The 27,664-nt window shown below is 34.5% G+C and overlaps 2 long non-coding RNA genes across 8 annotated transcripts in view; one reads left to right on the top strand and one right to left on the bottom strand.

Moving 5' to 3' along the window:
* On the bottom strand, window positions 1-27,644 carry LOC146761108 (uncharacterized). The gene is made up of 3 exons (XR_014945409.1): window positions 27,491-27,644; window positions 4,949-5,094; window positions 1-742 (listed from the first exon to the last, which is right to left on the bottom strand). It is a non-coding gene; the product is annotated as an uncharacterized LOC146761108 (long non-coding RNA).
* The window catches only part of LOC146761107 (uncharacterized), a 38,030-nt gene continuing 33,629 nt past the window's right edge, over window positions 23,264-27,664 (top strand). For all 7 annotated transcript variants that reach the window (XR_014945408.1, XR_014945405.1, XR_014945406.1 and 4 more), the window contains exons 1-2: window positions 23,264-23,313; window positions 24,871-24,931. This is a non-coding gene — a long non-coding RNA (uncharacterized LOC146761107). The remainder of the gene's footprint in view (window positions 23,314-24,870; window positions 24,932-27,664) is intronic.

The raw sequence follows: 27,664 nt of genomic DNA, 5'->3' as shown, positions 1-27,664 counted from the left end.
CAGGTTAACACAATGTTCAGAACTAGAATCAGCAGACACTGAAATATAGCTGGAGACTTTTATACACATTTATTATTTATTAACATTTAATTTTAAAGTAATTCTTTGAAAAAATAGAATAAAGAGTGCCACAAGGAAGTACCTATTCACTAATGCTTTTTTTTATCCAAGAATCAGAGGTGGTATCCTATTACTTTCTCAAAAAATGATGACTTTCCTGTTTTCCATACATAAAGTTGGCGGCTTAGCTCAAAGGAATCCTTTTAAGCATTGCTATATCAAGGATAATTCTCTTTTTAGCCTTCTAGATTTATGGAGCTTTGAGGTTTAAACTAGTAAGAAGCTAAACACCAGAACCCTAGGGGTCAACCTTGAGTCTCCTCTGGTGCTTTGTGCCAGAGACATGCAGACTTGGAGATATTGTTGTGAAGTACCATTTTGACGTTGGTCATGCTTTCTGACTCACTGGAACTGCAATCTCCAAAATTCATATTCCAAAGGGGAAACTGCATGTAACTTTCAAGATATCATTTTTCATCATCAGAAGTAGGGAGGAATTAATTCATCTGTTCTTCTTCCATTGCTAGTGCAGAATTATTCTCAGCACATCTAACAAAAGCTCTCTCTCCATTCCACATGGTGGTGTTGTGGAGAATGGTGAGGAACAGCTTTATCTCTTTATCTTGTACATCCTTTAGTAGTACTGCAGCAGAATCCGGACCTAAAAAAGCAGAATCTGGACCTATTAAAAAAAAAAAAAAAAAAGAGATGAATGCAAGACGAACATATATATATATATTTCTTTATCTGTATTGTTTACATATATATATATATATATCACAGAATCACAGGGGTTAGGAGAGACTTCCAGAAGTCAACTAGTCCACTTTCTTACTAAAGCAGGTTTCTTTACAGACTGCCCCTCTGCTGCTGTCTGTCACACAGCAACAGAATGGAAAAAAAAATATTGGCAGGAAGGCTCAACTATCATACCACTAATATCTGCCTCTGATGTTGTGGACCAACAAAATAAGGTAGGAGGCACTGCTTTTGGAGCAGCCCTCACAAATAAATATAAATATAAATATAAATATAAATATAAATATAAATATAAATATAAATATAAATATAAATATAAATATAAATATAAATATAAATATAAATATATTAAAATATTTTTTATTTAGATATAGATCCAGTAGGGAAAACTTAAAGGCTCTTGAATGAAATTTTCAGGTACTATTTGTAAATCTGTAAATGTTTTGAAGTGTCAGCTACCTGCTCTTATGCTAGAGCCACTACGAACTGAAACTTAATGTTGCAGCTGTGCATACAAAGAAGTTATAGATGTGTGTGTATATTCAGCTCGCTGGCAGAATATACTGTAATCCTTTTTTTTTTTTTTTTTTTTTTTTTTGGTGTAATTGGGCTGTTCCTTTAAAAAAAAAAAAAAAAAAAAAAAAAAGAAAGAAAAAAAAAAAGAAAGAAAGAAAGAAAGAAAGAAAGAAAAGAAAGAAAAAAAAATATAAAAAGAAAATAATTCCTTAGAATACATATTAGGTTATACTGTCAACACTGTCTCCTTAAAACAGACTGCTGTGTATCTTCCAAACAATGTTTTTGCCTGAGCTGGCCTCCTTCTGTATGTAACGTTAACAGGAAACAGGAAACTGTAAAATCTAAGACTGTAAAGTCTAAATTCTGTAATCTACCTTTAAATCATTTACTGTTAATCTGTTTTTCAACTGAGAAGAAAATAAAATATTCAATTAATAACTTCTCCTTTATAATTGCTTCTCTTTATTTTCAATGGAATATGCATAACATTTTAGCAGTTGAAGAAAAAAAATGTTATAACACCTGAGTAGCTTCTGTTGCTATTTTGAAGTCGGTGAAGTCACATCAGTCTTTTGCCTGGTCAAAATAAATCAGGTATTTGAGGAAATTACCCAGAAAATCCTTGATTTCTATCTCACTTTACTTAATATATTGGTATTTTAACAGCACAAATATATAAAAAAAACAACACAATTATCTTATAAACTAGGCTCTGCAATTAAACATTTGTTTTCTGGAACACTACTAATAATGAATATGACTGGAGTAATAAAAAACAGATTTACAGATATTATTCTCAGTCATTTAGTATTTAAACTAGAAAGTTCTATACAAGCAGGTTTTTTACATGGCAGATATTACAAAGAAGAGATGCTGCTTGATTCCCTGTCAAACTTTCCCACTGGCAAAAGAAAATTATAAAACTTTCTCAGGTTATAAATGTCAGATTTCTAACTTTTATTTTTATTTTTATTTTTTATTTTGTAAATTAAATAATTTGCAAATATTCCCAATACTGCAGTAAAAACTTTTAGTCTGTTAGTAAATGAAGTAAGAAAAATATAATTTAAAGCACACTACCTTTTTTTTTTTTTTTCCCCTAAGATTATGCAGTTTTGCTCTAAACTTAAAATTACAATACAAACTGGTACATTTTTCAACTGTATTCATTTTAAAGTGAATTAAGGATAAAATGGTTGATGTTTAACCTTCAAACATCCCCTAGGAATGTTCTCAAGAACCTCAGTTTACTTACTATGAAAAGAATGCTGATGAATACTCCAGAAGGTTGTGTTGTAGTTTCAAATTGATCTATAACTATCTAACTCAAAAACTCATTAAAAATTATCATGAATTCTACTGACAAGCAGTGTAATTCAAAATAAGAAAGCAAAATACAGCATAAACTCTAGAATAAATCTTGGGTTTTCTTTTGATGTCTGGGGTACTGGAGAGTAAAAACTTGTTTCCAGGAGAAACATCCCTAGCACCAGTAAAAATGTACAGATGTCACCTTACCCCAGATCACCCAAAGAAAATTGTTACAGTCATCAAAGGGCTTCTGTCTGCAAGATCTGAGAAATCTGTGTTTGATGATGAGTTATAACGTGTCCAGAGTGATGGTCTGTTAGCACACACATTGATCTCTAAAGATACTGGTGATTGATGCTGACACTGTAAATGCTGAAAAGAGGAAGACAGTTCATGTAGAACAAAAATACTATTATGATACATTCTGCATCGAAATACTTATAACTTAATAAAACCATTCTGAATTGATTAAATGTTATGTATTCAGTGACTGTGGTTCAGCTGTACTATATTACTTTTTGTTCAGTCTGGAACTAAAATTGACTAAACAAGACATTCACTTTCCTGGTTTGCAAGTTATGGTAAAAATCCTAGAATAGTTTGACTAAGCTAACAAAAACCATATACTTTTTATACCTTTGAGCAGTGTGGAAGAGATGCCGTTAGAAACCAGAGCCTAACTGAACACTTGGTACATTTTACAGATCTTCTCTAATATCTCACTTGGATTCATAATTACTTTGGTGTTTCTATGACAAAATATTTTTCTAGTTTCTCTTTGTTTATGAAATATATGGTGTGCTGGTGATTTGATAATGACACTTCAGTACAGTCAGTTCCTCTAGGGTAATCTTCCCTTCTAGGGAGGGAGCTCTGCAGAGAAGGACCTGGGGGTGTTGGTGGATGGAAACCTGAACATGAGCCAGTAGTGTGCTCTTGCAACTCAGAAAGCAAATGGTATCTTGGGCTCCATCAGAAGAGGGGTGGCCAGCAGGGACAGGGAGGTGATCATCCCTCTCTGCTCTGCCCTTGCAAGGGCCCATCTGGTGTACTGTGTACAGGTCTGGGGTCCCCAATACAAGAAAGACAGGGAGCTGTTGGAGAGGGTCCAGAGGAGGATTGCAAAGATGATCAGAAGGCTGGAGCACTTCCCCTATGAAGACAGACTGAGGAAGTTGGGCTTGTTCAGCCTGGAGAAAAGAAGGCTGCAGGGTAACCTCATTGCAGCCTTTCAATACCTAAAAGGAGACTGTGAACTGAGAGGAGTCAACTCTTTGAAAGGACAGATAATAGCAGGACAAGGGGGAACTGTTTTAATTTGAAGGAGGGAAGATTTAGGTTGGATGTCTGGGGTAAGTTCTTTGCTATGAGAGTGATAAGGTGCTGGAACAAGCTGCCTGGAGAAGTTGTGGATGCCCCATCCAATGAGGTTTCCCAGGCCAAGTTGGATGGGACCCTGGGCAGCCTGGTCTAGTATTAAATGTGGAAGTTGGTGGTCCTGCCTGTGGTGGGTTGGTTGGAGTTTCATGATCCTTGAGGTCTCTTCCAACCTGGGCCATTCTATGATTTTGTGGTTCTGAGATGATTACAGGGTTTGGAAATAGTCAGCCAGAGTTTGGAGTGTGCCCAGAACAAAATTTACTGTTGATGTGATTTAAAACCAAATAAAATCCTGCAAAATAACTTCAGTCATTTATCTACAAAGTGTTAGCAGTGTTATATTCATTGTAAAATAAACAGGTTTCGTTTTATATTGAAATTATTTTAAATACAAGTAATTTGAAAAATGCCTGCAAATACTAATTACACATTCAGTTTCCTTCTGTGAATCTCAGGGGTTCATTTTTACGGGGTTAAAAAAGAAAAAAGATAAACGTCATTTTTGCCTCAGTATTTATCTAGTCTGTGCAAATAGATCATGGAAGAACCCTGAGCAGGAGAGGTGCCTAAAGGCCACATCAACACTATAGTAATATTAAATAGATCAGTCTCATGTTCAGCTTAAAGTGATGTATCTTAAGCAAAACACAATAAATTTTTAATTGCTAGAAGCAAGATAAATATTAGAGAATAAGTTAGACTTTGCAGATATTACTTCCCTAACTCCACTAGACAGAAGCAGTTTTTGAAAGTTATAATAACTGATAGAAGTGATTAGGAAAACCACCTGACCTTATTTAAGCAGGAGCAGAGAACACTCTAAGTGCACTTTATGTTTAAATGTGTCAACCCCCCCCAAAATCTACTTAATGTGTTATCATACATCACTATTAATTAGAAGAAAGATTATACTCTTTACCTGCAGAAAATGTTGAAAGGTGGTAGAGCAATCATATTTTCCTAGAGGCTGCAAGGCACATAAGGCATAGAAAGGAGTGTAGAGCATCTGCTGCAAGTCGTTTAGAAAATAAATGGGTTTAAAGAATTATCTTCTTGTTTCATCTTCTGGAAAGAAATCACAGATATGACACTTTAAAAACATAGCATTAGAATATCTTAATAGAATGGTAAAGATTTTTTCATACATTTATATCTGGGCAAAGTAAATGAATTATTTCATTCCAGAAGGACAGTAAAAGCAATGAAAGCTCATCTACTAGTCACAGAAAGTGGACAAAGTATACAGGTAGTGTTGAGCCTAACAAAAAGGCCAAATATGATGATGTCAAGTAGAACCTTCTCAGGCTTAAATCTCTTTCAGATTACTGAGACAGATGTGATTTCTCTTTCCAGTCCCCTTTCCAGTGTCCCAAAGTAAAGCCAATTGGGGGAATATACACAACTGATCTCCTTATTCTCCTCTTTTAGTTTCTCAGGATATACAGACATTTTTACATCAGTATTTCTCCCAGTGAATCCTTGAGTTGCTAATTCTGTCTCAACAACTGCACTTCTATCCCCTTCATCATATTTTTTATTCAAAAACTTTTTCAGAAATTAGCACTAATTTTCTTAGTAAAACTAAGCCAAGGTTCATCACCAAACTATGGTATAAGCTGATGTCAGTGCCACAGGGAGTATGCTTATAAAAAAATTAAATGGGATACTTCTGAACCAGTATTCTGAAAGGAGATATACTGCCAACTCTGTGATCACTGTGCAAATTCTAGATAACTATGAATAATATATTTTTCAGTTAGAAAAAGAAATAATCAGTGATGCAGTGACAGAATTTTGTCCCAAATTGAAGGGAAAACAAAACAAAGCTAAACTAAACTAAACAATAACAACAAAAACACAGAACTCATGTATTTCATGGTGTTGTTAGCAGTATATATTTTGAACTAAAAAACGAATGGTTTTTTTTTAGCAGATCTTAAGAAAATGGAAAAAGCAAGGATATCAAACTCAGTTTTTACAAAACAAAAAACAGAAATGCAAATGCACACCCACAAACTAAATGCATAAGTATCTGGAAAGGAAGACAAAAAACTTCTGTGATTTTATGGATTTTGTAAGTTCAACTTATGGTGCATGAAATCACAGAGACTGACACAAACTTTCAAATGGAAGCAAAAAGCATGCTTTATTATTGAAGGGCTGAGAAAAGACAGCATTGGTCAGCAGTCTTCTGTCATTCTGGGTGACAATAAAATTTTAGTTATGTGTCCTTAATGGCAGATCTAAATCCCTTTGAGCCTACTGAAGAATTTTGTCTGTAGAAAAATGAGGCTCTATGACAGCTATCCAATTATTTGACCAAGTTCATTCCTTCTTCTGAAGCTACTGAGCAATTTTCCTTCTTCCTTGAATGATGCCAACATTACTGATAATTACTAGTCTGAACAGTAATTATTAAAGCTCACTTGCCACTTCCAAATGAGTTGCTTTCTGCAATTACAAAGAACAGATGTAAAAAGTCTTCCACTCTCTAACTCATGCAACAATTCAGTAAAAACCACTAATTCTCCTGCTAACAGCATATCTCAAACACTTGTATCAGGATGGGATGAATCTCATCTAAAGTCTACCTAATTATTTCCATGGCCTATGCAGAAGAATGAGTCTTAGATATTGTTATCTGGAGTAAGATAATAATAATTACATAAACTAACAGAACAAAATTTTGATTCATCATAAGTAATAGGATGATATGTACTTCACCTTCTTGTATATGTTTCATTTATTCATACGTCACTTGTATAATCTTTATTATCTAAATGTTAGTCTTGTGTTTACAAGCATCTGTAAACACAGAAAATAGAGTATAATTTTTTCTCTCCTTCCCAGACTAATGAAACTTTTTGAAAATTTATATGCTTGGTAAGTACCCAGTTCAGTAGTGCTTTCTAAACTAATTGGTACATGCTTAAGTGTAAATGAACTCAATGCAGTGAGCAGTAATCCTGAATAAAAACTGTACAGGGCTGTGCTTCCCACTAACACCAGAAAGTGAGTATATCATCACAATTGTGCATTGACAGGAAACCATAAAGGGATTTTAAGAATTTCTATTTCGGTAGAAAGACTTCTGGCTTGATTTTGAAGCACTTAACTCATTTTAACTACACCAGTATATTAAAAACAAACAAAAAGAAGTAACAACAAATGAAAAAAAAAAAAATCTGTCACATGTAATATGCCGTGCCTACAATAAAAACCTAATATTTTGCATCATATATCTGATTTCCCCAAAGTTTTCAGGATCACTTCTGAAGCTGATGCTAATACATGTCAGGAAATGAGCATATCACAGAGAAAAGGAAGATAATTTAAAGGCATTTTGATCTTGAATGGAATTAAAACCCAGCTTTCAGTTTAGATAGCACTAGAAATTTTAAAATAAAATTTCATATTTACACACTTGTCCAAAGTATATTTTCATTGCATCTCATGAAGTTGAGACAAAAAACATCACAAAAAGCCTGGTAACTACAGATACATCTTTGCTTCAGTTTTAAATTTGTTCTTGATCGTTTGTGTCAACAGCTGTCTTCTGCTCATGGCCTCATACCTCTAGGCATGTGTGCAGCAACTCCCAGCTGTGTGTAATCATATCAGTATTAAGTCTACAGTCTTATGAAAAATTAATGTATGTAAAACTGTGATAAATGGGATTTCATTGACTGAACTGATTGCTCTGAAAGGCTATGCTATAACAAATAACTCTCTTAAATGTGTGGCTCCTGTGACTGGAAGTCTTTGAAAAAATACTTTATTAAAATAATAATAATAATAAAAAATATCCTAAGAACTTTATATGATTGTGCTAAAATACATGGTAGTTTTGTTAGTTGAATTAAAGAATATATTTAATAAACATTTACTTGTTATAAAAAGCAGTTGTGAGACTATGAAAACTGCAATCTTCTGTCTTGACTTGTGCCTATCTTATTTCCTTTTAACAAGTGCTTTTATGCACTTTCAATTTAACATTAACAATTTCTAAACAATTAGATTAGCCTCATGTAAGCTGGAAATTGACAGTGCTTTGTTCTGGTAACTACCATGACAGTGTTGCAGAGTACCTCTCATAGAGGAAGTGCAGAAAGGTTATTTGATTTGATCTAAGGAGCTGAGAGAATGTTTATTCACATACTGTCAGACAACAACGAATGGCAGCTAGAAAACTGGCTGATTGCTGCAGTGATGAACTTTCTCTCCTTTGTTCTTTTCCCTTTTTCACTTATCTTTCTTATCTGTATTATTCTCCTTGCCAATAGCCAGCCACAAGACAAACCATCTCTCTGCAGAGACTCTAAAGGCGTGCTTAGTATTTAAACTCTTTCTCTAAATCTGTTGACAAAATACAATGTTTCATTGTGTATTTCTTCTAGAAACATCAGTTGGACACTTGGCAAAATTTTGGGCATTTTAGTTGTTTTTCTGAGAGAAAAGTTTAAAAATCATAAACTCCTATTCGGAATCAAGATTTGTTAAATTACACAGCCCACTCTGCTGTTCAGTTCTTTGAAGGTTCGGACCTGAGTTTAGATATTTTTGAACACACTTCTGTGTACAGCAAAAAGATTTGGCATGCACATAATATGCGTATTAACTATTGGCTTTTCTGCAGCCTTTCTCTGTCTGCCCATACTATTCTAGATATGTGAGAAATCTTTTCCAATAGAAGATATTTTTCCTTAAAGGGTCAGACAAACAAAAAATAACATTGTTTATATGTATATATAATTCTTTATCAAATTTAAATAAACACATACCTAATATTAAAATAATAATAATTCCATAAATTAAACTATGATTTACTTTCACAGGTTTGTGTGTTGTAAATTTTCATAGCCTTTTATGACGATAAATGTTGTATCATTATTTCCAAGCTATTTATAGTACATATAATATGGTGTTCAACACATCAAAGAAGCTATTTTAAGAAATCAAATCACACACACATTTACACACAAGCATGTATATACACACACTTATTTTTCCTCCAAAACCTATCCTCAAATGTTAATCCTGTCTTTCTCACACAGCTGAAAATCAAGTAAGTTGTGTTTTATATAAGTTATATAAAGTATTATCATATTTGGATGTGATATTGGTCAATGATATGAAATGCCTGTTCTCTAAAGGTAACCCTGGGAGCACACAAATTAACCATTGTTTTCGCTGTTAGACAACAAATTATTGTAGCTAAATATATTCAGCTTCCCAGTTATAAATAACACATCTATCTAAATAAGAGCATATACACATGAATTTCATCTGAGTAGTGAGGCATTTTGCACTTGTCAAACCTTCATAATAATTCAAAAATTAGGCAGAAAAAGAGAAGGGAAAAAAAAGATTCTGACACCAATTCTGATTGCACTGCTTCGTACCAGAGGTTTCAAAGGTGTAAAGGAATGGAATATCAACCACAGAATAACCCAAATTGAAGACACACTCTACTCAACCATACATTACTCAGTCAGAAGCTCAGACTAGTAAATCTAATGTGAGCATCTGAATGCTTTCCAGAAACCAGTGATTTTGTTCTTACTATCAGGGAGATGGGCAGGAGATGTCATGGGGTCCACTTAGATTATCCATTTTGAGATATATGAAAATGAATATCCAATTTCAAAGTGCAAAATGAAGGTCAAGATTCCACAATTTATACTAGAGTGGATGACAGCAAGTTTGTGTTTATTCAGGCTGGACATTAGGAAGTATTACTTCTCGGAAAGGGTAGTCAGGCATTGGAATGCACTGCCCAGGGACATGGTGGAGTCACCGACCATGGGAGTGTTCAAGAAACGTTTGGATGTTGTGTTGAGGAATATGATTTAGCCGGGAAGTATTGGTAATAGTTGGACTAGATGATCTTCTAGGTCTTTTCCAACCTTGATAATTCTGTGATTCTGTGGTTCTGTGATTCTGTGATTCTATTCAGTGTATAGGATCTATACTGGTGAAGAGCAGGTTCATAACTCCCATTTTTGGAAAATTACTTTTGAAAATGTATTAGAAATATGCCAAGACATTAATTTAATGCTCAGAAATTTCTTTAAAACTTTTAATTCAAGATGTTGAATTGAAAAAATGCAATAGGCAACATATCTACTTTAGCATAATATTTGTTCTATTTAGTCCATACACTCAGATTAAATATGTTGCCTTTTTGGTGGTAATTCAAAATAGAATACATCATACTTGCATTTACACTAAAAGGAACAGAAATTTATTTATCTTTACATATTTTTTGTTTCAGTTCTAGTAATTTTGTTATACTGTGATACTTGGAATACTCACAAAAGAGTTCTCCATAGATGATAATCATCTACAATAGCTGATAATTCCAGATCTCTCCAAAATAAAAGAACCTATTGGAAAACAGAATAAACTCCTCCTTAACTTCCCTCCCCTTCTTTTCAGTTGTCAGTTATTTAAAACTGGAGTTCTTCCAAGAATGAGAGTCATAGATGCATTATGCTAAATTCAGTGGCAGCATGCATTTCATCTTTCTTTTCCCTATAGCTTAAGCTTACATTTCAGGAAGAACAAGAAGCTTAATTAAGTATGTATCAAGACTCTCCTCCGCAGAGTCAGACCAGGATGATGACAAATGCGAGTGGTTTGCCAGCAGTATGGCTACTCCTGTAATCTCTCTCTGATTTTCAGCTGCCAAGAAAAAGTCCCTCAATCTAATGTTTATAGACAATGTGCTCAGTGTATATAGACATTTTACATTTGAAAGGATTAAAATGGTAATGGATGATGAAAATATGTACTGAAATGGTATTATCACAAAATAATACCAGATAAATTACATCGTTCTACTCTAAAAATGGAAAGTTAAACACAGAGGAAATTCAGATATAACAGATCTGTTTCCTTGAATATGAGGAAAGTTATCTTACACCATCTCAAAAGGCAATGTTTTCTCTACATTTGTGTCTTTAGGGATTTGGTGCTTGTTCTGGGGTTTTTTTTTGCAGGCAAATAATTTTATATTTACAGGATCTTTAACAGTTTAAATAACATGTTTGTCACTCACTCCTTCCATTCTTTCACCGATGTTAAAATATTGACTTCCTACACCTCCAATTTCAAGTGTAATTTCACTGGGACAGTTATTCTCCATGTCTATATCAGATATATAGACAACTTGCTTATCTGTATCAACAAGATATAGGATAAACAGATCCGGACAGCCATTTCTACCATCATGTAACATCAGTTTGTATGAATACAGTGGTAGGAATGCCTCGTTGCAACACCGGAGGGCCCGGGTTCGAATCCCCCCTGTGGCGCAAGTGGTAGAAGTGACACTCTGCTACACAGGGGCTCAAATCCCGGGGGTTGGACTTGATGATCTCTAAGGTCCCTTCCAACCCGCACGAAACTGTGATACTGTGTAATACTAAGTCTTTACATTGAACAGCTTACAGTTCAATACCTTCCACATCAAACTCAACCACACAGGTAGACCAGGAGACACATAAATCATCAGGTACAGCAAATTTACCTATAAGGAATCATTATGTCATTCACAAATGTGTATTTACATCATGTGTAATGCCTGCCAAGGAAATTCGTAATAATAAACCAAGTGTAGTAACTATATAGTGACAAGCTATGGGATAAAAAGATATTCTGAAGAAAACAGTAATAACTGTATATTATGTGTTTTATATTAGCTGCTGAATCTGTTCATAAACTTATTTTGCACATATATATATTATACATAATTAATTATGTATGTGTATCTGTGTATGTAAACATAAACCTGTATGTATTTACATATCATAGAATCGTAGAATACCCTGAGTTCAAATTCAGTATTCAATTTAAATGCTGTTTCAAAAACGTATCTTATAAACCTCACTCTGAGATAATAGGAGAAAAAAACTTCAGGTTGTTCAGTGAATACAATAACATTACCAGGATTTTGTCTTTCCCTTTTTCTGTCTTGAACAAGCTTGAAGCATCAATCAGCTCTTCAGGAAGCCTGTTCCAGTTTTTGTCTACACTCAGGGTACAGAAATTATTCTTAATGTCCATTCTGAACCCCCTATTTCTGCCATTCCCATCCTGCCATCAATTCCCAGGCATAGATTTCCTGAGAAGAAATCTAAACAACCATCATAAAGTAAATGCTTCATTTTTTAGATGATGTGGTCAAGAACTAACAAGAACAGATCTCTCTATTGATGTAAATGAAATTTAGGTACATATACCGAATAGATCATTGCAGGCAAGAACTAAGCTGTTTCATTAGTATCCATTTAGCTATTTAAGAGTATGCACTAATACACTAAAATTTTTATCCTGTAACCTTATATTATTAATGTCGCATGTATCATTTAACATCACTTTTACACACACACACAAGAATTAAATATGAATGTTCATTTTTTTCATTTGGTATGTACACATATCCTCAGAATACCAAAGAATTTACTCTGATAGTGTGCATTGCTTTGTTTAAAAATCTTATGTGCTACACAGTTAATCTTCTCAACAGCTCTGATCGGTGTTATGGTATATTATATCTTTATGATGGCATTATTTTGAGAACGTACTATTCAAATAGAACTATGAGGGTTTAAAATTTTTCTATATGTTTATTCTTCTTCAGCCCACAATTTTGTTGTTGTTGTTGCTGTACATTTCTTGTTTATAAATCATCTATGATTTTTCTTCATATTCTGGAGACTGAAGTTGGTGTCGTCAGAAGGTAAGTCAGTCCTTATCAGTCTTTCCACAGCATCCTGGATCTAAACCCCTGGAAAGTACTAATCTTCTCTAGATGATAGGTCTGATTCACTTCCTCCATTCTCCTATCCCACTCCCACACAAAAGGGAGTTGCCAATTACTCTCAGTCACCATTTCCTTCTGGTGCTTCTGCTTGGCTCAGGATCAGTTGGCTCAAATGCTGTCCTATAAAGCAAACCCATTTCCTTCTCAGGTGGAGCAGGATCCACCTTCTTAGTGCCAGAACTCAACAGATTCCATCCTTTTCCTTCTCCAGATTATCCACTTCCTGTTCTACTTGGGCCACATTTTGCCTTTTAGGATTGGTAGCTTCAGCTTACAGAAGAAGTGCTGTGGGGTATCAAATGCGTAAGCTCCTGTTAGGCATAGGTCCCCTCAAAAATTTTGCATGCCAGTAGCAGTGTGTCCTGCAATTATTGGCTGATGAGTCACTGTACATAGCTAACTTACATTAGGTATTATGGCAATTAACTGTATTGTTCTCATATTCTCACTAATCTATCAATCAAATGCATGCTAAGTACCACTGAGAGTAAAAAGACAAGTCTGTTTTTCAGCTTTCCCATTTTATAGGTAGACTCATTTGCACACAGAGAGCTAAAAAAGCTCTGAAGAAAGCTTCAGCTCACAAAATCAAATTAACAGCTATTGAAAATTTGAGTTCTTTCAGAGTTTCATGATCAGTTATATTTACCTATAAGACTACAGGAAAAAAGACTGAGCTTACCTATTTTCGGTATTCTTATTTAGCAAAAGTAGGTTGAACTACTTATTGGCAAATATTTCCTATATTTATGCATTTCTGTTGAACTTCGTATGCAACTATGAATTCCAGTTTTTCACTGGATCTTAACTGAGACGTCTCCCCACTATGCTAAATACTTTCCAAACAGATTAGTTCTCTACTTTCCATAGTTAAAAAGTCATTGTATTTGTACCAAATGGAATATGAGTGAAGAAACAAAGCAATAATTCCAACATCAACAAAATTATTATTCCAGTTCCCTTGACATCTTCTTTGCTGATCTTCCAGCCCAGTGTGTCTTTCCATTTTAAACAGACAGACAGATCCTCATGGGCATACTTGTGTTCAAGTTTCAAGAAGAATAAAGATCACACGTATCAGTGCACTATATATGGAAATATTTCTTGTCACACAAAATGGATCTTTTCACTGTTTGACTGTCAACCCCTTCCTGATCAAACCAGACAACACCAGCTTCTGCTGCTTTTCCAGACTCTTGGCAGTCTCTCCTCACATCTGCACATCTTGCATTTGCAAGTACACAGATTCCAAAGCTGTCAGTGGATGGAAATAATTTTGAAATCCAAAGTGAATACAAATGGATTCCCTGTAAAAGGCTTTTATTTCTGTGTCAAGTGGTAGAGTCGCTAGTACAGAAGCTTCCATTTTATACTTTCCCATTTCCAACAGTATCACCAAAGGCTGGAAATGTCCCAGCAGCAAATGGACTGAGGATTTTTTTAATTGCCATGTGTACAAAATAAGTTCAAAACAAATTTCTTTTCTTTTAGGATACTTTGTAATATAAAAATGAACTTAAGAGAAGAAGAATCTCTTGGTTTTTTTATTCCCCTTTTTCAAAAGAAACATTCAAACAATAAAAAATAGTTCTAGTGTATTTATAGTACAGTGTCATATGGGAGTGCTTACAGTAGCTATGGATTACAGTATACAGTATTGGCAATGTAATACAATCCATTTATTTCTTATTATATATCACCCTTCCAAAAAATGTTACAGCATTAAAGTTCAAGATTAGCTTGGTTTGGAACACGTTAGCCTGAACTGGTTGTTTATTCTGGATGCTGCCTAACTGTGATCTCATATTTGTGATGTGAGATTGACATCTTGACAACCAAGCAGAATTTCATGACATTTCCACCACAATTGGGCTTTTAAAGAAAAAACAGATTGTCTTTAGAATAAGTTTATTTTGGGCAAAATGTGAGTTTCCAAGTTTCTCCATGAGGTATAATTAAAATTGTCAGACTCTTAACTGCTACCTTAAAAAACTATTACAAGTATAGAAAAATGCACCTCAAAATAAAAAGAAAAGAGAAATATTTTCTGGTTTTTACCAACACAATGAAAGACTTTCTTTTTTCTTTTTTACCCTGCAGAATTTTGACCAAAAGCAGCCTAAGAAAGGAAAAAGTCACTGCTGTTGGACCTTTGTAGTGCAGCCCTATGAACAGCTGAATGCATGAGTAGAGGTCTCCTCAGTATGTGCCTGGCCAAAAGCAGCTGACCAGAGAGTCAGATGCAATGAAGCCTTTTAAGCAATCAGCAAGCAAACCACAGATCAGGCAGTATATTGACTCTGATCCCAGTGAAAAATCTCTGCCTGGAATGAAATGCCAAACCGTTATGTCCCTAAAGTATGCAAATCCCTTGGAACATTATCATAGTTATGTCAGCAACACATCCCAGATAAAGAGAGCTTTTCTAGGCATTATGTATTTTTCTACAGGAAGAATAAGTGCATTCATTAATGAGAAGGTATTACAAGAATGTGAGAAAAACAGTGTCAACAAAACTAAATTGGCTTTCACTTAAAGCCTTGAGAGAGACAAGTGTCAGCCAAACCCTCACCCGAGTCTGAACTACTTGATGCTGCCTGCATTAAAAAAAGGCTACTTGACCTACTTTTGTTTTCTGGATAAAAAATAGATATTTATGTATGCTGGAGGCTGTAGTACTTCCAAAATAATAGGAATCAAGTGACTTATTTCTTCTTAAAATAGCTATCCTAGATCTGTTCTGGATGATGAAGATCAAATTATAATATCATCCAAAAGAATAATGAATTTTCCATTGATCACTGATTAGGAAAAAACACAAGATACTTATGTACCATATGGCATAAGGTGAGTTTGAACAAGAAAACAAAGTTGTTCAGAGCACACTTATCTACAAATATTGGAACATACTTATAAAACCGTATAGAAACTGCATGTTTAGTGTTTAGTGTCACTTTCTCTTTTCAGTTTTGATGTGTTGTGTTGAGTGGCAATGAGTGTTATGATTCGGCTATGCACATGGAAGGCAGCCTCAAGAAGGAGTAAAATACTTCTATTTATGACTTGGTTGGTCTCTCTTGCTATTCTTAATTATCCTCCACATTCCCTATAAAGTGACGTATCAAACTGTGGCCTGCCAGCCTCCAGTGGTCTGGAATGGCCTGTCCACTGGCCACTCCATGCGCCATGCTATAAAGGCAATGACTCTTCCCCTGATGAGCAGCTTGGCCTGGCCATGTGTGTGCACTCATCATTCAGCCACAACAAAACATCACTGTGCTATTAACACTGTCTCAGTTGAAACCAGGACAAGGAGGAAAGCACAGTGCAGTGATAAATGCACCTCCTGCCATGTTTTCAGTCAAACTGAACTCCAAGTGTATTATATGTTGCATGAACTTGTGCTGCTTGATGAGTAAAGTGCAGTGAATACTGATAAGAACATTCTGACTTACCTAATGTCACCTCAAAAGAAAACAGAACCAAAAAAAAGAGAAAAATCATGGATGAAGAAGGAGTATTTGATAAAAATAAATAAAAAACATGGATGGATGATTACTTTTTTGTAGAGGCAAATTTTATGACACTGTACTTAGTACATAAGGAAATTATGTCAGTTTTCAGAAACACAAATTGAAAAGACATTACATGCAAAAACTTGCTGCCAAATCCAATATATGTCAAGAAATACTTTGTAAAATAAAATAGTGAAAATGAAGAAAATTTGTCACTTCAAAATAAATAAATAAATAAATAAATTTATGTTTCAAAAAAAATGGACTCTATTATAAAAGCTAATTATGTAGTAATAAATCTGATTTTAAAAAAATCAGTCATTTACTGAAGGTGAGCTTGTTAAGCAACTTATGGAAGGCATGTGATGATAACAAGAGAATTTTTTTAAATCAGTATGTCTCACTAGACTCTAACCATGAAAACTGAATAATCAGGTAAATCAAAAGGAAATTTGTCAATGTCAAAGGAATCAAAATGTCAAAGGAAATTTGGAGTGTAAAGCTGCTAATTTCAAACTGAATGCTTTGGTGACAGAGAAATTACTAATGTTAATTAGTATGATATGGTTATGCTTGCCATTTTTATTAGAGGCACTGATAATAAATACGATCTCAAGATCTCTTTTATGTCTCAAGAAATGGCTTCTTTGGTGCCATTAAAAGACACAACTAAATTTCTTGATTTTTACTATTAAAAACTACATTAAATCAGTTTTCTTTAACTTTTGCCAGCTTATCTAGTATAGCTACTGAGGATGTCCTAGTGATGATTGGTTAAAAAATGGTGGGACTTATAAATTAATAGAATTCAATCCAATTGCCACTAGCAAGTCATGTTTGATGAAATATCACTACATCATACACCTAAATTAAAACCGGATGATGTTGTACAAATCACCTTCAAAGCTATGAATTTCATGAACTCCAATGGATTGAATCACTGCCAATTCCAGGAGTTCCTGAAATGTATGGATGCTAATTTACTTTTCTGATGAAAGGTGGCTAGTTCTAAAAAGATGTTACGATTTGCAAAAGGAAATCAAGTCAGTTGTGGAAGCAAAATGAGAATTTGTGCCAGAACTTGAGGATTAAAAAGGTTCACAGATTTAACATTTGTGGTAGATTAGACCACTCATTTAAATGAGTTAAGCATGTGTCTCTGACAGCAGATCTAAGACATGTTTCAAACTGTAACAGTATTCAAAATGAAACAAGTTATGGGAAGCATAGTTTGTGGCAACTACAATACACATTTTGACACACTGGCTAAGCACAGTTTTAGCATAAATATGAAGATGTAGTCAAAGGGTGGGAGAAAGAAGAGTCCAGAAACAGGAACAAAAGTAAAACTATGGGATGTCATTATTTGGCTATGGTTTTTAACCTACTTTTTCTGACCCAATGCCTGTAAAGTAAAGTTAAATTCTTTCCTCTGCTGGTCAATATGTAATTCATTACCTTTATTGCCAAGGCAAAATTAGTAGGTGATTTGGTAGCAGTTTCACAGAATCATAGAATTATCAAGGTTGGAAAAGACCTAGAAGATCATCCAGTCCAACCATCACCAATACTTCCCAGTTAAATCATATCCCCCAACACAACATCCAAAAGTTTCTTGAACACTCCCATAGACAGTGACTCCACCACCTCCCTGGGCAGTGCATTCCAGTGCCTAATTCCAGTCTGGGGATAATGATTCTGTTACACAAATACAGATTTTAATCCACAAATAGAGAGCTAAGTGTAGTCTTGTTGAAGTTAATCAACATTTGAAGGTAATGGAATGAGATTAATAATTAATGCATTGCAATCTCTTTGATTTGAGTATATTCCTTTACTTCCAACATGGACAGAGAATATGATTAAGAATATGATTGTTCTAGAAATTCAAGATTTTAACTAGATTTTAAAGTCTTACTGCCTTGTGTCTCTTAACTTTAAAAGTATAATAAGGAGAAAAAAAAATAAAAATTAAAAAATATCAAAAAAGCACATCTGAGCTATCTGCAGCAATAATACAAAGTGTCTGTATCTACTGCTACAGCCTTCAGTGTGTAAGAGCAATTTCTGATTCAGAGCTAGATGTACGTTTCAGGGGATTCTTGTATATAAAAATAAATCTTTAATTGCTACAAATTTTAACTGCAAGACTCTCCCAGTTCAAAAGACAAAAGGGAAGTTAGTGGAAATTGAGCTCATGTCCTTCAACCTTATGTTTTCAGTCTAAAAGAGGTTACCAGCTCGTTTGTTTGTTTGTTTGTTTCTCTTGTGTTTTTTCCTTTTGCTTTTTTGTTTGTTTGTTTGTTTTGCTTTGTTTTGTTTTTCATTTAGGACTATTTTTTTCCTCAGAGATTTTGTTCCACAAGAATGTGTATTGTAAAATGGCAATACAGGTACTTCTTGCCAAGTGACCTGGCACATAATATCACAATTAGAAACTGCAACAAAACCATAAAGCAATAAAAATGTCATATAAGCTTCTATAAACCAAACTAACAAGCAATAAAACAAGTAGAGTTTAAGGGTAAGGAAGGTGGTTTGCTGCCAGGAGAAGTATTTTACGAAAAAAAGTATATACAGTCGTTTGCATGTTCATAGCGTTAAACCAGTGAATGTTCTTTAAAGGGCAGTATTGCTACTTAAATTGTTGTTTGAGAAGTACAGGTAACTATTGCATCTGCCCTTCAGCAGTAAAATATTCCCAGATAAACGTTATGTTAGAAGATGAACTGATTTTTTTGCTTAACATGTCAGGAAACCACTGTAACAGAGAATTGAGCTAGGATTACATAAACAAATACCTTAGAAATCCCATTTAAAGTAGAAAATGAGCACAAAGAAAAAAGCACAATTCAGTGATCCCTTAAGTCTTAAAAAAGAATAGTTCTCCCTTTTGGAGCCTTTGTACCAATGCTAATTCTCCTGCTTCTGTTGCGCCTTTCTCTTTGGCTTACGAAAGAAGCAGCCTGTAGGCTCCCTACATGGGCATAAACTGAAGCCAATGTCAGGATTTAGAAATACTTGTCACCAGCTTGAGTGTGGCAATGGTCTGGCCTGGGCTGGCAGAGCCCTCCAGCTCAAATCCACCTCCTGATGTGCTTCCAATTCTCCTGCCACAAGCAGACTGCTGGCACCAGCAACATAGTAACCCTGTACTATAAATTGACACATTTGGCTGAGAATAGACTACTGCGCGCAAAAGAAGGCAGCAAGGGACATAAAATTTATTTTTTCTTACTGATAAATGCTGCTTTTTGAGCTTAGATGAAGACTTATATAGCTACATACTTCAATACTTTGCAACAGGGTAGAAATAGTGTGCAATTTCTTCCTCAGTTCTTCCCCTTAGACTTATTTCTATATTAAAGGACAATGGCTGGTCAAAAACATACAAATAATGTCTAAGATTCAAACTACTGTTCAGTATTAATAGCATTTCAGTTACTTTATCTTTTCCTAAAGGTAATATCTAACATATATTGTCAGCAGTGAAATAAAATAAGAACTGAAAATACATAACGGTGAAAAACAAGGAAATAAACACATTAGAGAATATCTATGTGTTTGAGGACATTTGTGGGTTTTTTGTTTGTTTGTTTGTTTGTTTCATTTTTAAATATCTATAGCCTGTTGTATACTTGAAAGTCAAAATAATACTTCTGCTTACACAGACAGATTTCTGACATTAACTCATTATTTGTGATTTAAACTTTTTAATATTATAGGTGCTCTAGCACTTAAATCTTTTATGTCTTTTGAGGAGAAAGGACTTCTAAATAGACTTGTTTGCCCCAAATTTATTGGATGGATGCCCAATGCTTCAACAAATGAAATGAGTGCTTCTTCTGTTGCTCTCTGTGTCAGCCCTATGCAGTTTGTGTTGCCTTCAGAGGCACAAATAGTCCTTGTAAGGTAGGAACTATTCTGGAGTAAGATATGATATTAAGTTTAGCTACTGAAATATTCTACAAGTAAACTTGTTGAGCTGCCATCTAGTATTAAGCAGAATTAGTTTTGCTTTTCCTGTAGATAGTGAAAACATGCAGAAACCACAAACTTTCCAGAAAATCAAAATACACCTGGACAAGGACTGTAAATAGCCAGCTCTCCCCAACACTCAGTTTTTGTCAAGTTTCAGTGCTCTCTAACACTGGAAAAACAGTCTTCACATCAGCAGAGTTAGCTCTGAGATGTTTCCTGTTCTCTGACAACTTATGCAAGAGCAAAGTTTTTCATTGCCATCGTGTTAAAGGAAAAATAGCCTCACTTGAAGCAACACAACGCTGTGCTATGTGTTTGTTCTGTGACTCTGCAAGTCTTTTTGCTTATGTGTTCACAGGCATACTTCCATGTACAGCATTACCTGAGACTCACTGCAGCTACCAAGTTAAGTTCATCTCATTATAGAAGTAGCAGCTGACATTTAATAAACAAAATGATCACAAGAGCAATCCTGTATCATCAGTAATTCAGCCACTAGAGCATCTTAGGCTGTTAATTGTAGCTAACTGCCTTTCACAAGTAGTCTCATAAGGATGCTGAGGAAAAGATGTGAGAGTCTGAAATCTGAGAGATGCTGATGACAAGTAAAAATATTTTCTAATTTTTAAAAGATAAGGCTTCAGCAACTTGGCATGTATTACTCAAGTATGAAACCAAGTATGAAACCAGAAGCAGTACTGAAAGACAGCCTTGGTTCAATTATCATCAAGAGTGCAGGCACATTTTTCTAATACAACCTAGAAATGTCAAGGCAAACATATTACACTCTGGTATGGTAGTATGAACATGAATTCACTCCAGCTGTTATTTTTGTTATTTCTGTATACATGCTCCTGCCTGGTGGTGAATGAGAAATGTTCCCAGGTAACAACAACACAGAGTTGGAATGCCCATATATATCATACAGATTAACTTCACAGTGAAGCTTGCCTTTCAGAGGCTCGTTCATTAGTTTCACTCCCAGCACTTAGAGATCACAAATAAAATAATTTCAGTTGCACTATTTGACAGTTCATTAGAAGTATAACTAACTGTTGTGTTGGCTTTATTAAGACTACAAAGTCTAATCACTGTTGCTATGATACAAAACTGAAGATTTCTACCTAAAGGAATTTTAGTGAATAGGAGGCTGAGGTGAGACGTCATTGCAGTCTACAGCTTCCTCAACTGACCTGTTTCTCCCCTGATGCAGCTCCTAGCCATTCCCTTAGGTCCTGTCACTGTCATCACAGAGGAGAGATCACAGCTTTCCCTTCGCTCTCCTTGAGAGAAGCTATAGGCTACCATGAGGCCTTCCCACAGCATCCTCTTCTCTGGGCTGAACAAGCCAAGGGACTTCATCTTCTTCCAAACATTTTGTCCCCTAGACCCTTCATTATATTCATAGCCCACCTTCAGATGCTCTCTAGTACTTCTAGGTCCCTCTTAGACTGTGTTGCCCAGAATTGTATGTGGTGCTTGAGGTGAGGCTGTACCAGCAAGAGCAGAACAAGACAAGTCTTTCCCTCACTCACCTGAAAGTGCTGTGTTTGATGAACCCCAGGGTACAGTTGGCCCTCTTTGCTGCCAGAACACACTAGTGACTCATTCATCTTGCCATCAACAAACGCCCCCGAATTTCTTTCCACAGAGCTATAGTTCAGAGTTTTATTCACCTATTTAATTTTGGACAGTCTTTGAGAAGTGCTGAAGTCTTTCTGTGAAAGGACACAGCTTCTAGCTTATGGATACTAACCACTAGCTCTAGCCTTTCAGCTTAAAAGGTACTGAATTTGGGGTAACATCATGAGAAATAACACTAAGTATTTGAGTTGCCCTCTGTTCAGCACTAACTTAAGTGGATCTTTAGCATCATCTATTACAGCCATTCTTATACTCTTGTTGAATGATGAATGACAGGCAGAGCAAGTGGTAGGATATGAGAAAAAAATGTTCAGAAGAATAAAAGATAGAACAATAACCATGAATAGAATAAGGAGAGAGGAAAGTGACAATGAGAAGTGTTAGTGAGTTAGACACCAAAGGAAAAAATCATAAGTATGAATAGATAATTCATTTTACTCTTGAATGAAAAATAGTTAAAGAGTCAGATTTCACTGTAGAAATATAAGGAAGAAGTATTATCTGGTAGGAAAACTGAAAAAAGTGCAGGAATTTGGTGATAGGAAAAGAAGAAGGTAGTAATAACTAGTACTTGAAATTGTACTCCTGCTCTGATATTTTGAGCATTCTTAATGCAAAAGAAAAGAATCATTTATTTTCTGAAGCCATTAAGATTTAATGAACTATACCTATCGGATAAAAAAATAAAAAATCAGAGTGTACAACCAAAAAAAATTCTCATTGCACTTACATTTTCTCAGCCAGCGGGATTAACAGCAGACAGTATTTATTTTATTTTATTTTATTTTATTTTATTTTATTTTATTTTATTTTATTTTATTTTATTTTATTTTATTTTATTTTATTTTATTTTATTATTTTATTTTATGTTGTCTCCAGAAGCTTGTAATTGGGTGAAGTGTTGCAGTGTAATTGGGTGAAGATAGCTGCACATGTAAGACTCTGGTACAGCAAGTGTTGTATATTTTCCTGAAAAACAAGTGTATTTCTTTCCTAATTGCTTTCACGTTGGTATGTTTCAATGTTATAACGTAAGCATAATTCGCCTACTGTGTATAGGCGAATATATATATATATATATTATATATATATATATATATTTTATTATTTTATGCCTTAACATTGTTCACACTGGTGCATAGGAGTATTTGCAGTCTGATACCACCGTGGTCCTTTGTTAACAAGTTTCCTGAAGTGCACTTCTTTATTTTCTGTTTGTCCGTGGGATTCAACCCTTCCAAAATTCTTTAGAGTCCTGACATAGATTTTTATATCCGCAAATAACATCAAATTCCAATTCTTCACCCTGGACCTAAGGTATCTTCCTAGTACTTCACTTATGTACACTTTCCTATGGAAAAATTGTTTGGAAAATATAGTAATTATTGTTTAATGTAATGCTGCTCTACTTCCTTATTTTTAGTTTGTCATGAAGCCACTGAAGCTGTTTTATTGAAGAACTTTCCAAAGATGTTTTAATGTTTTACCATTTACATGAAATTACTACAACAGATCAATGAAAGTGTCTCACAGTTCTTTAAAATTATATTTCAAGAGCAAGTAGCAGACTAAAATGCAGGTATATCATCAGACTTTGCTGACTATCCAGATAGATGGTGTTATGCTTCATGTGTCTGTTGATAGGTAACGTGGAGAGCGCAGCTTAAACTGAGAGAAAAGAGGGAAATGTACAGGAAATGGAAGGAGGGTATGTAGACTAAGAAGAATAAAAGTACATTGTTCACATGCTTAGAGATAAGATCATGAAAGCCAAGGCAGAGATGGAGCTGAACTTGGCAAGGGATATGAAAAACAACAAGAATGGGTTCTACAGGTACATAGTCAGGAAAAGACAGACCAAGGAGAGTGTACCCCCCTCATCAATGAGGATGTGATGAAACAGTTTTTACAGTTGCCAATTACATACTTAAATAAGCAGGTTAGATGTTCAACTGTCCTACTGCATTTTAGAGAGAGCTTTGAAATAAAGCGTTTTGTCATTTTTTAGAACACCAACCAACCCCTTTGATTTTTCAACAGTATCTTCAGTCTCTGATGAATAGTAGGTTCCCTTCAAAGCAGATTTATGTCTGTGTATTACACAGTACCATAAAGATGGAAAAGAAACAAAAACACACATGCAAAAATTAAGTAAAAAAATAATAAAACAAGTTAGTAAAAATTTGAAAGAGAGACACATTTTTCTAATATTACTACAGTATATCTTTGAGAATGTCTGTAATGAAGCTTTTAGAAGTTCAGTCTATGGCATCACCAGTTGCACAGATTAGTTCCTGAGAAAGGATGAAGCATATATTAAAGCTAAATGTCATCTACAGAATATTAGGAGACTGCGCAAATACTAATTGTGCCTGGAATCTTGAAGAAAATTACCTAAGAAAATATGAAGTAAAAAATGAGCACAGTACTGCAGTAATTTAGTAGTTTCCTTTTCTATGAAAGTTCGAAAATGAGCATCAATCACAGATAATCTGTGCAGAAATACTGTCTGTGAAGCCACCAAGGAAGTTGTCCCATGGATTTTTCTGAATAATTAACATTTAAATGAAAAAAAAGATATAGATGAACACGTTTAAGAGCTGATTGTTACTGCTTCCTGAAATGTAAACTAGCAATGATAACCCCACCGTATATCATAAGGCTGAGTCATAGGTCTACAGATATGTAAAGTAAAAGTGAAAAATGATTGCAGGCCCATACTTAATCATCAGCCAAAGGATATACACAGCACATAATTGCAAGACTTTTATTTTGCACAACTGAATTAGTATCAGCTTTAGCATCATACTTCAGGTCTTTATTTTCTACTTTCAAGTCATCATCACTTTTAAATAGCTTTCTGATTGCTTGCAGGATCACAAATTAAGGAAGCCAGGCTTCATAAGTTTAGAAAGGCCTGCACACATCCTAACAGGTATGTATCCCTGTTTTGAAAATGTTCCTAACAGAAACAGACTTTTAGAATCCAAGAAGCTCTTAAAAATACTACTAAAAAATGTAGCAATGTTTTTTCACATAAATGTGATATTTAACTTTAAGAACATGCAGCCAAATGTCTTGCTAACTTTGTCGTACTAACAGAATCTACAAAACCAGAGACGGGTCAGGTATTCTGAATTCAAGATCCATATTAACTGTCCTCTGTGTATCCATGGCATTTTTCAGATTCCATTACATGAAGGGAAAACAGTAAATGCTGGGGGTAAGGCTGCCATTTTTTTGCTTACAAAAAAAAAAAAAAAAATTGAGAAAGTTTTTATTTTCTTAGATATTAACCTTCTTTTTTCAGGCAATTAGAGACACTGCTAGAAAGTATAGCAATAGGTAAATTGTGTAAGTAGGATTATGTTCTGTGTTAAACCACCATTAAAATTAAATCCTGATCACTCACTTCTGGTAAAATGAACCAATGGAAGTTGAAAGATGTACTTTCTGTACGATAATCCTTTCTGAATAATGCTATATGGTAATGTGGTTAAGAACTCTCCAACTTCACATATTCATAAATTATATGTGAATTGTCCTTAGAAGCTTGTGTCTTATTAAGTGATACCTGAAAGAAGCAACAGGCACAGAAATTAATTTTCAACAGTAGAAACACAGAAGTGCCTTTCTCACACCATTTAATAAGTTATAATGCAATCATCAAAGTATTGTCATCCTTCTAAGGCTGACATATTAGTCAGTTCTTAAGGCTAGATTAGTTCAAAAGGATAGGATATAATACAGTCTCTCTCACCCTGTTTGTACTCTTCCATGTACAACAGGGCTCTGCTGTACACAGAAAGCTGCTGTGAAGATTGTTTTCATAGCTTATTACTTGGACTGTTTTATTATGGACAATTCTCTGACTTTACTCCTTAATCATGTTGAAATTAAAACTACTTTCTTTCATTCTCAGTGATTTTCTCAGTTATCCCCTCTATTTCCTCTGATTCCACTTGGAAAGACTGTTACTTCTGATTGATTAGAGACTCCTAAGATATCTGGCTGAAACTCCTATGATTTTCAAAGATGGTTTGTGCATTCTCATGCTGATCCCCTCTGCAGAAATGAAATATTTAACTATATCCAAATCTTTACATCCGTCCATACTGCCAAAACTCCCAGATATGATATATTTAACAAATTTGACAGCTGTGCACCCTCTACACTCTCTACTAACAATATGAACTGTACTTTTAGTGTTTATTCTCATACAAGGACAAGTAAATGCTGAAGAAACAACCACTGTAAAGTACAAATATCCTGTTCTGATCAAATAAGGGCCAAGCAGCAAAAGTAAGTGGTTTGAACTTTAATGTAAGGGAAACTTCTCAGAATTACCATCTCTTAAAGAAAGTTATAAATATCCCGAAACTTTAAAGGCCAACTCTATCAGCAGCATTGACACTGAGAAGTGCCAAACAATAGACAATAGAATATAAAATGTCTCCTGTAACAGCTAAAATTCAAACTCAGTAGAAATAACTTGTCCCACAAAATTAATGGCAACTTATGTCATTTGACTTGTGCCTTACAAGTAAAATAGTAGATTGTGCTCAGAAAGGAAGCATTTATCAAACAATCATTCAATAAGGATGGAGGCTCACTTCCAAAAGTAGGTCCTGAAAGAATCCAAGTAATTGATTTAGAAAGAAATAACAGTACTGGTGATCTTCATTGAGGAAGCAATGTGAGTTGGTAGCATTACTGAAATTATGTTTTGAATTTTAACTGCATATGTGTGGGGGGGCTACATCTCAATACAGTCTGGCATTATCACACATTATATAGCTATGAGATTTTATATTGTTTGTTTGCTCACGCACCTGAGGATTGATACTAGTTGTATTTGTTTCATCTATCTCCTTTTCATTTTTCTTTTTTTCCCCACATAACTAAGTCCTTTCAGATCTTTTGTCCTTACTTGTCTGTACTGCACTTAGCTTGAAAGTATCAGTTTATCTTATTTTATTACAATTGCATATATGATTGCTCAAATACTGACTACTTGCTTCTCTATGCTAAAATAGTATTCTTGTTTTCTTATTTATTTTTGTTTCCTTTTTTAATTTTTTCTAGTATTTTGATTAAATAAATAAATTAAGTCACAGAAGTTGCTTTATTGATTGATGTCTTTTTTAGAAATAACATCTCTTGTTTGTGCAAGGCATTGCCTGGGTGGGTAGCAAGAGTTGTTCAGAGTCTTTGCAATATTAAATTACTAGTCTGATTCTTTGACACAGTCCAAATGTAAGCATAGATTCTTTTGATTTGATGAAGTCTGGAGTTTTTGACATAGCAATGTGACAGAGCAACTAATTAAGGATTCAGAAACAAGTCTGAAAATGACTGACAGAACTTTCTAATATCTTTACAGTGCTAAGCATAAAATCCCTCCCAGATAAGTAAAATGAGTTTTATTTAAAAATAATAATAATAATAATAATTCTTAACACACTCACATTTAAAACTGTTATTAGATACTCACCAGTTATGTATATACTTGCCCACATCCTTAAATATTTTTCTGAATCTGGGTCCAAATGAATCCATGCTGTAGAAAATTGCTTCAGGAGTACAGCATTCAGGCTCCGAAGATCACCTGAAACATCAGCTGAAAAGCATTAGAACACTTTTTTTTTTTTTTTTTTTTTTTCAGAGT

This window comes from Coturnix japonica, chromosome 4, assembly GCF_054131305.1.
Source record: "Coturnix japonica strain WE chromosome 4, WE-NBRP24, whole genome shotgun sequence".
Classification (NCBI taxonomy): Eukaryota; Metazoa; Chordata; class Aves; order Galliformes; family Phasianidae; genus Coturnix; species Coturnix japonica.
The sequence above is the reverse complement of the archived record's forward strand: the minus strand, read 5'-3'. Positions and strand labels throughout refer to the sequence as shown.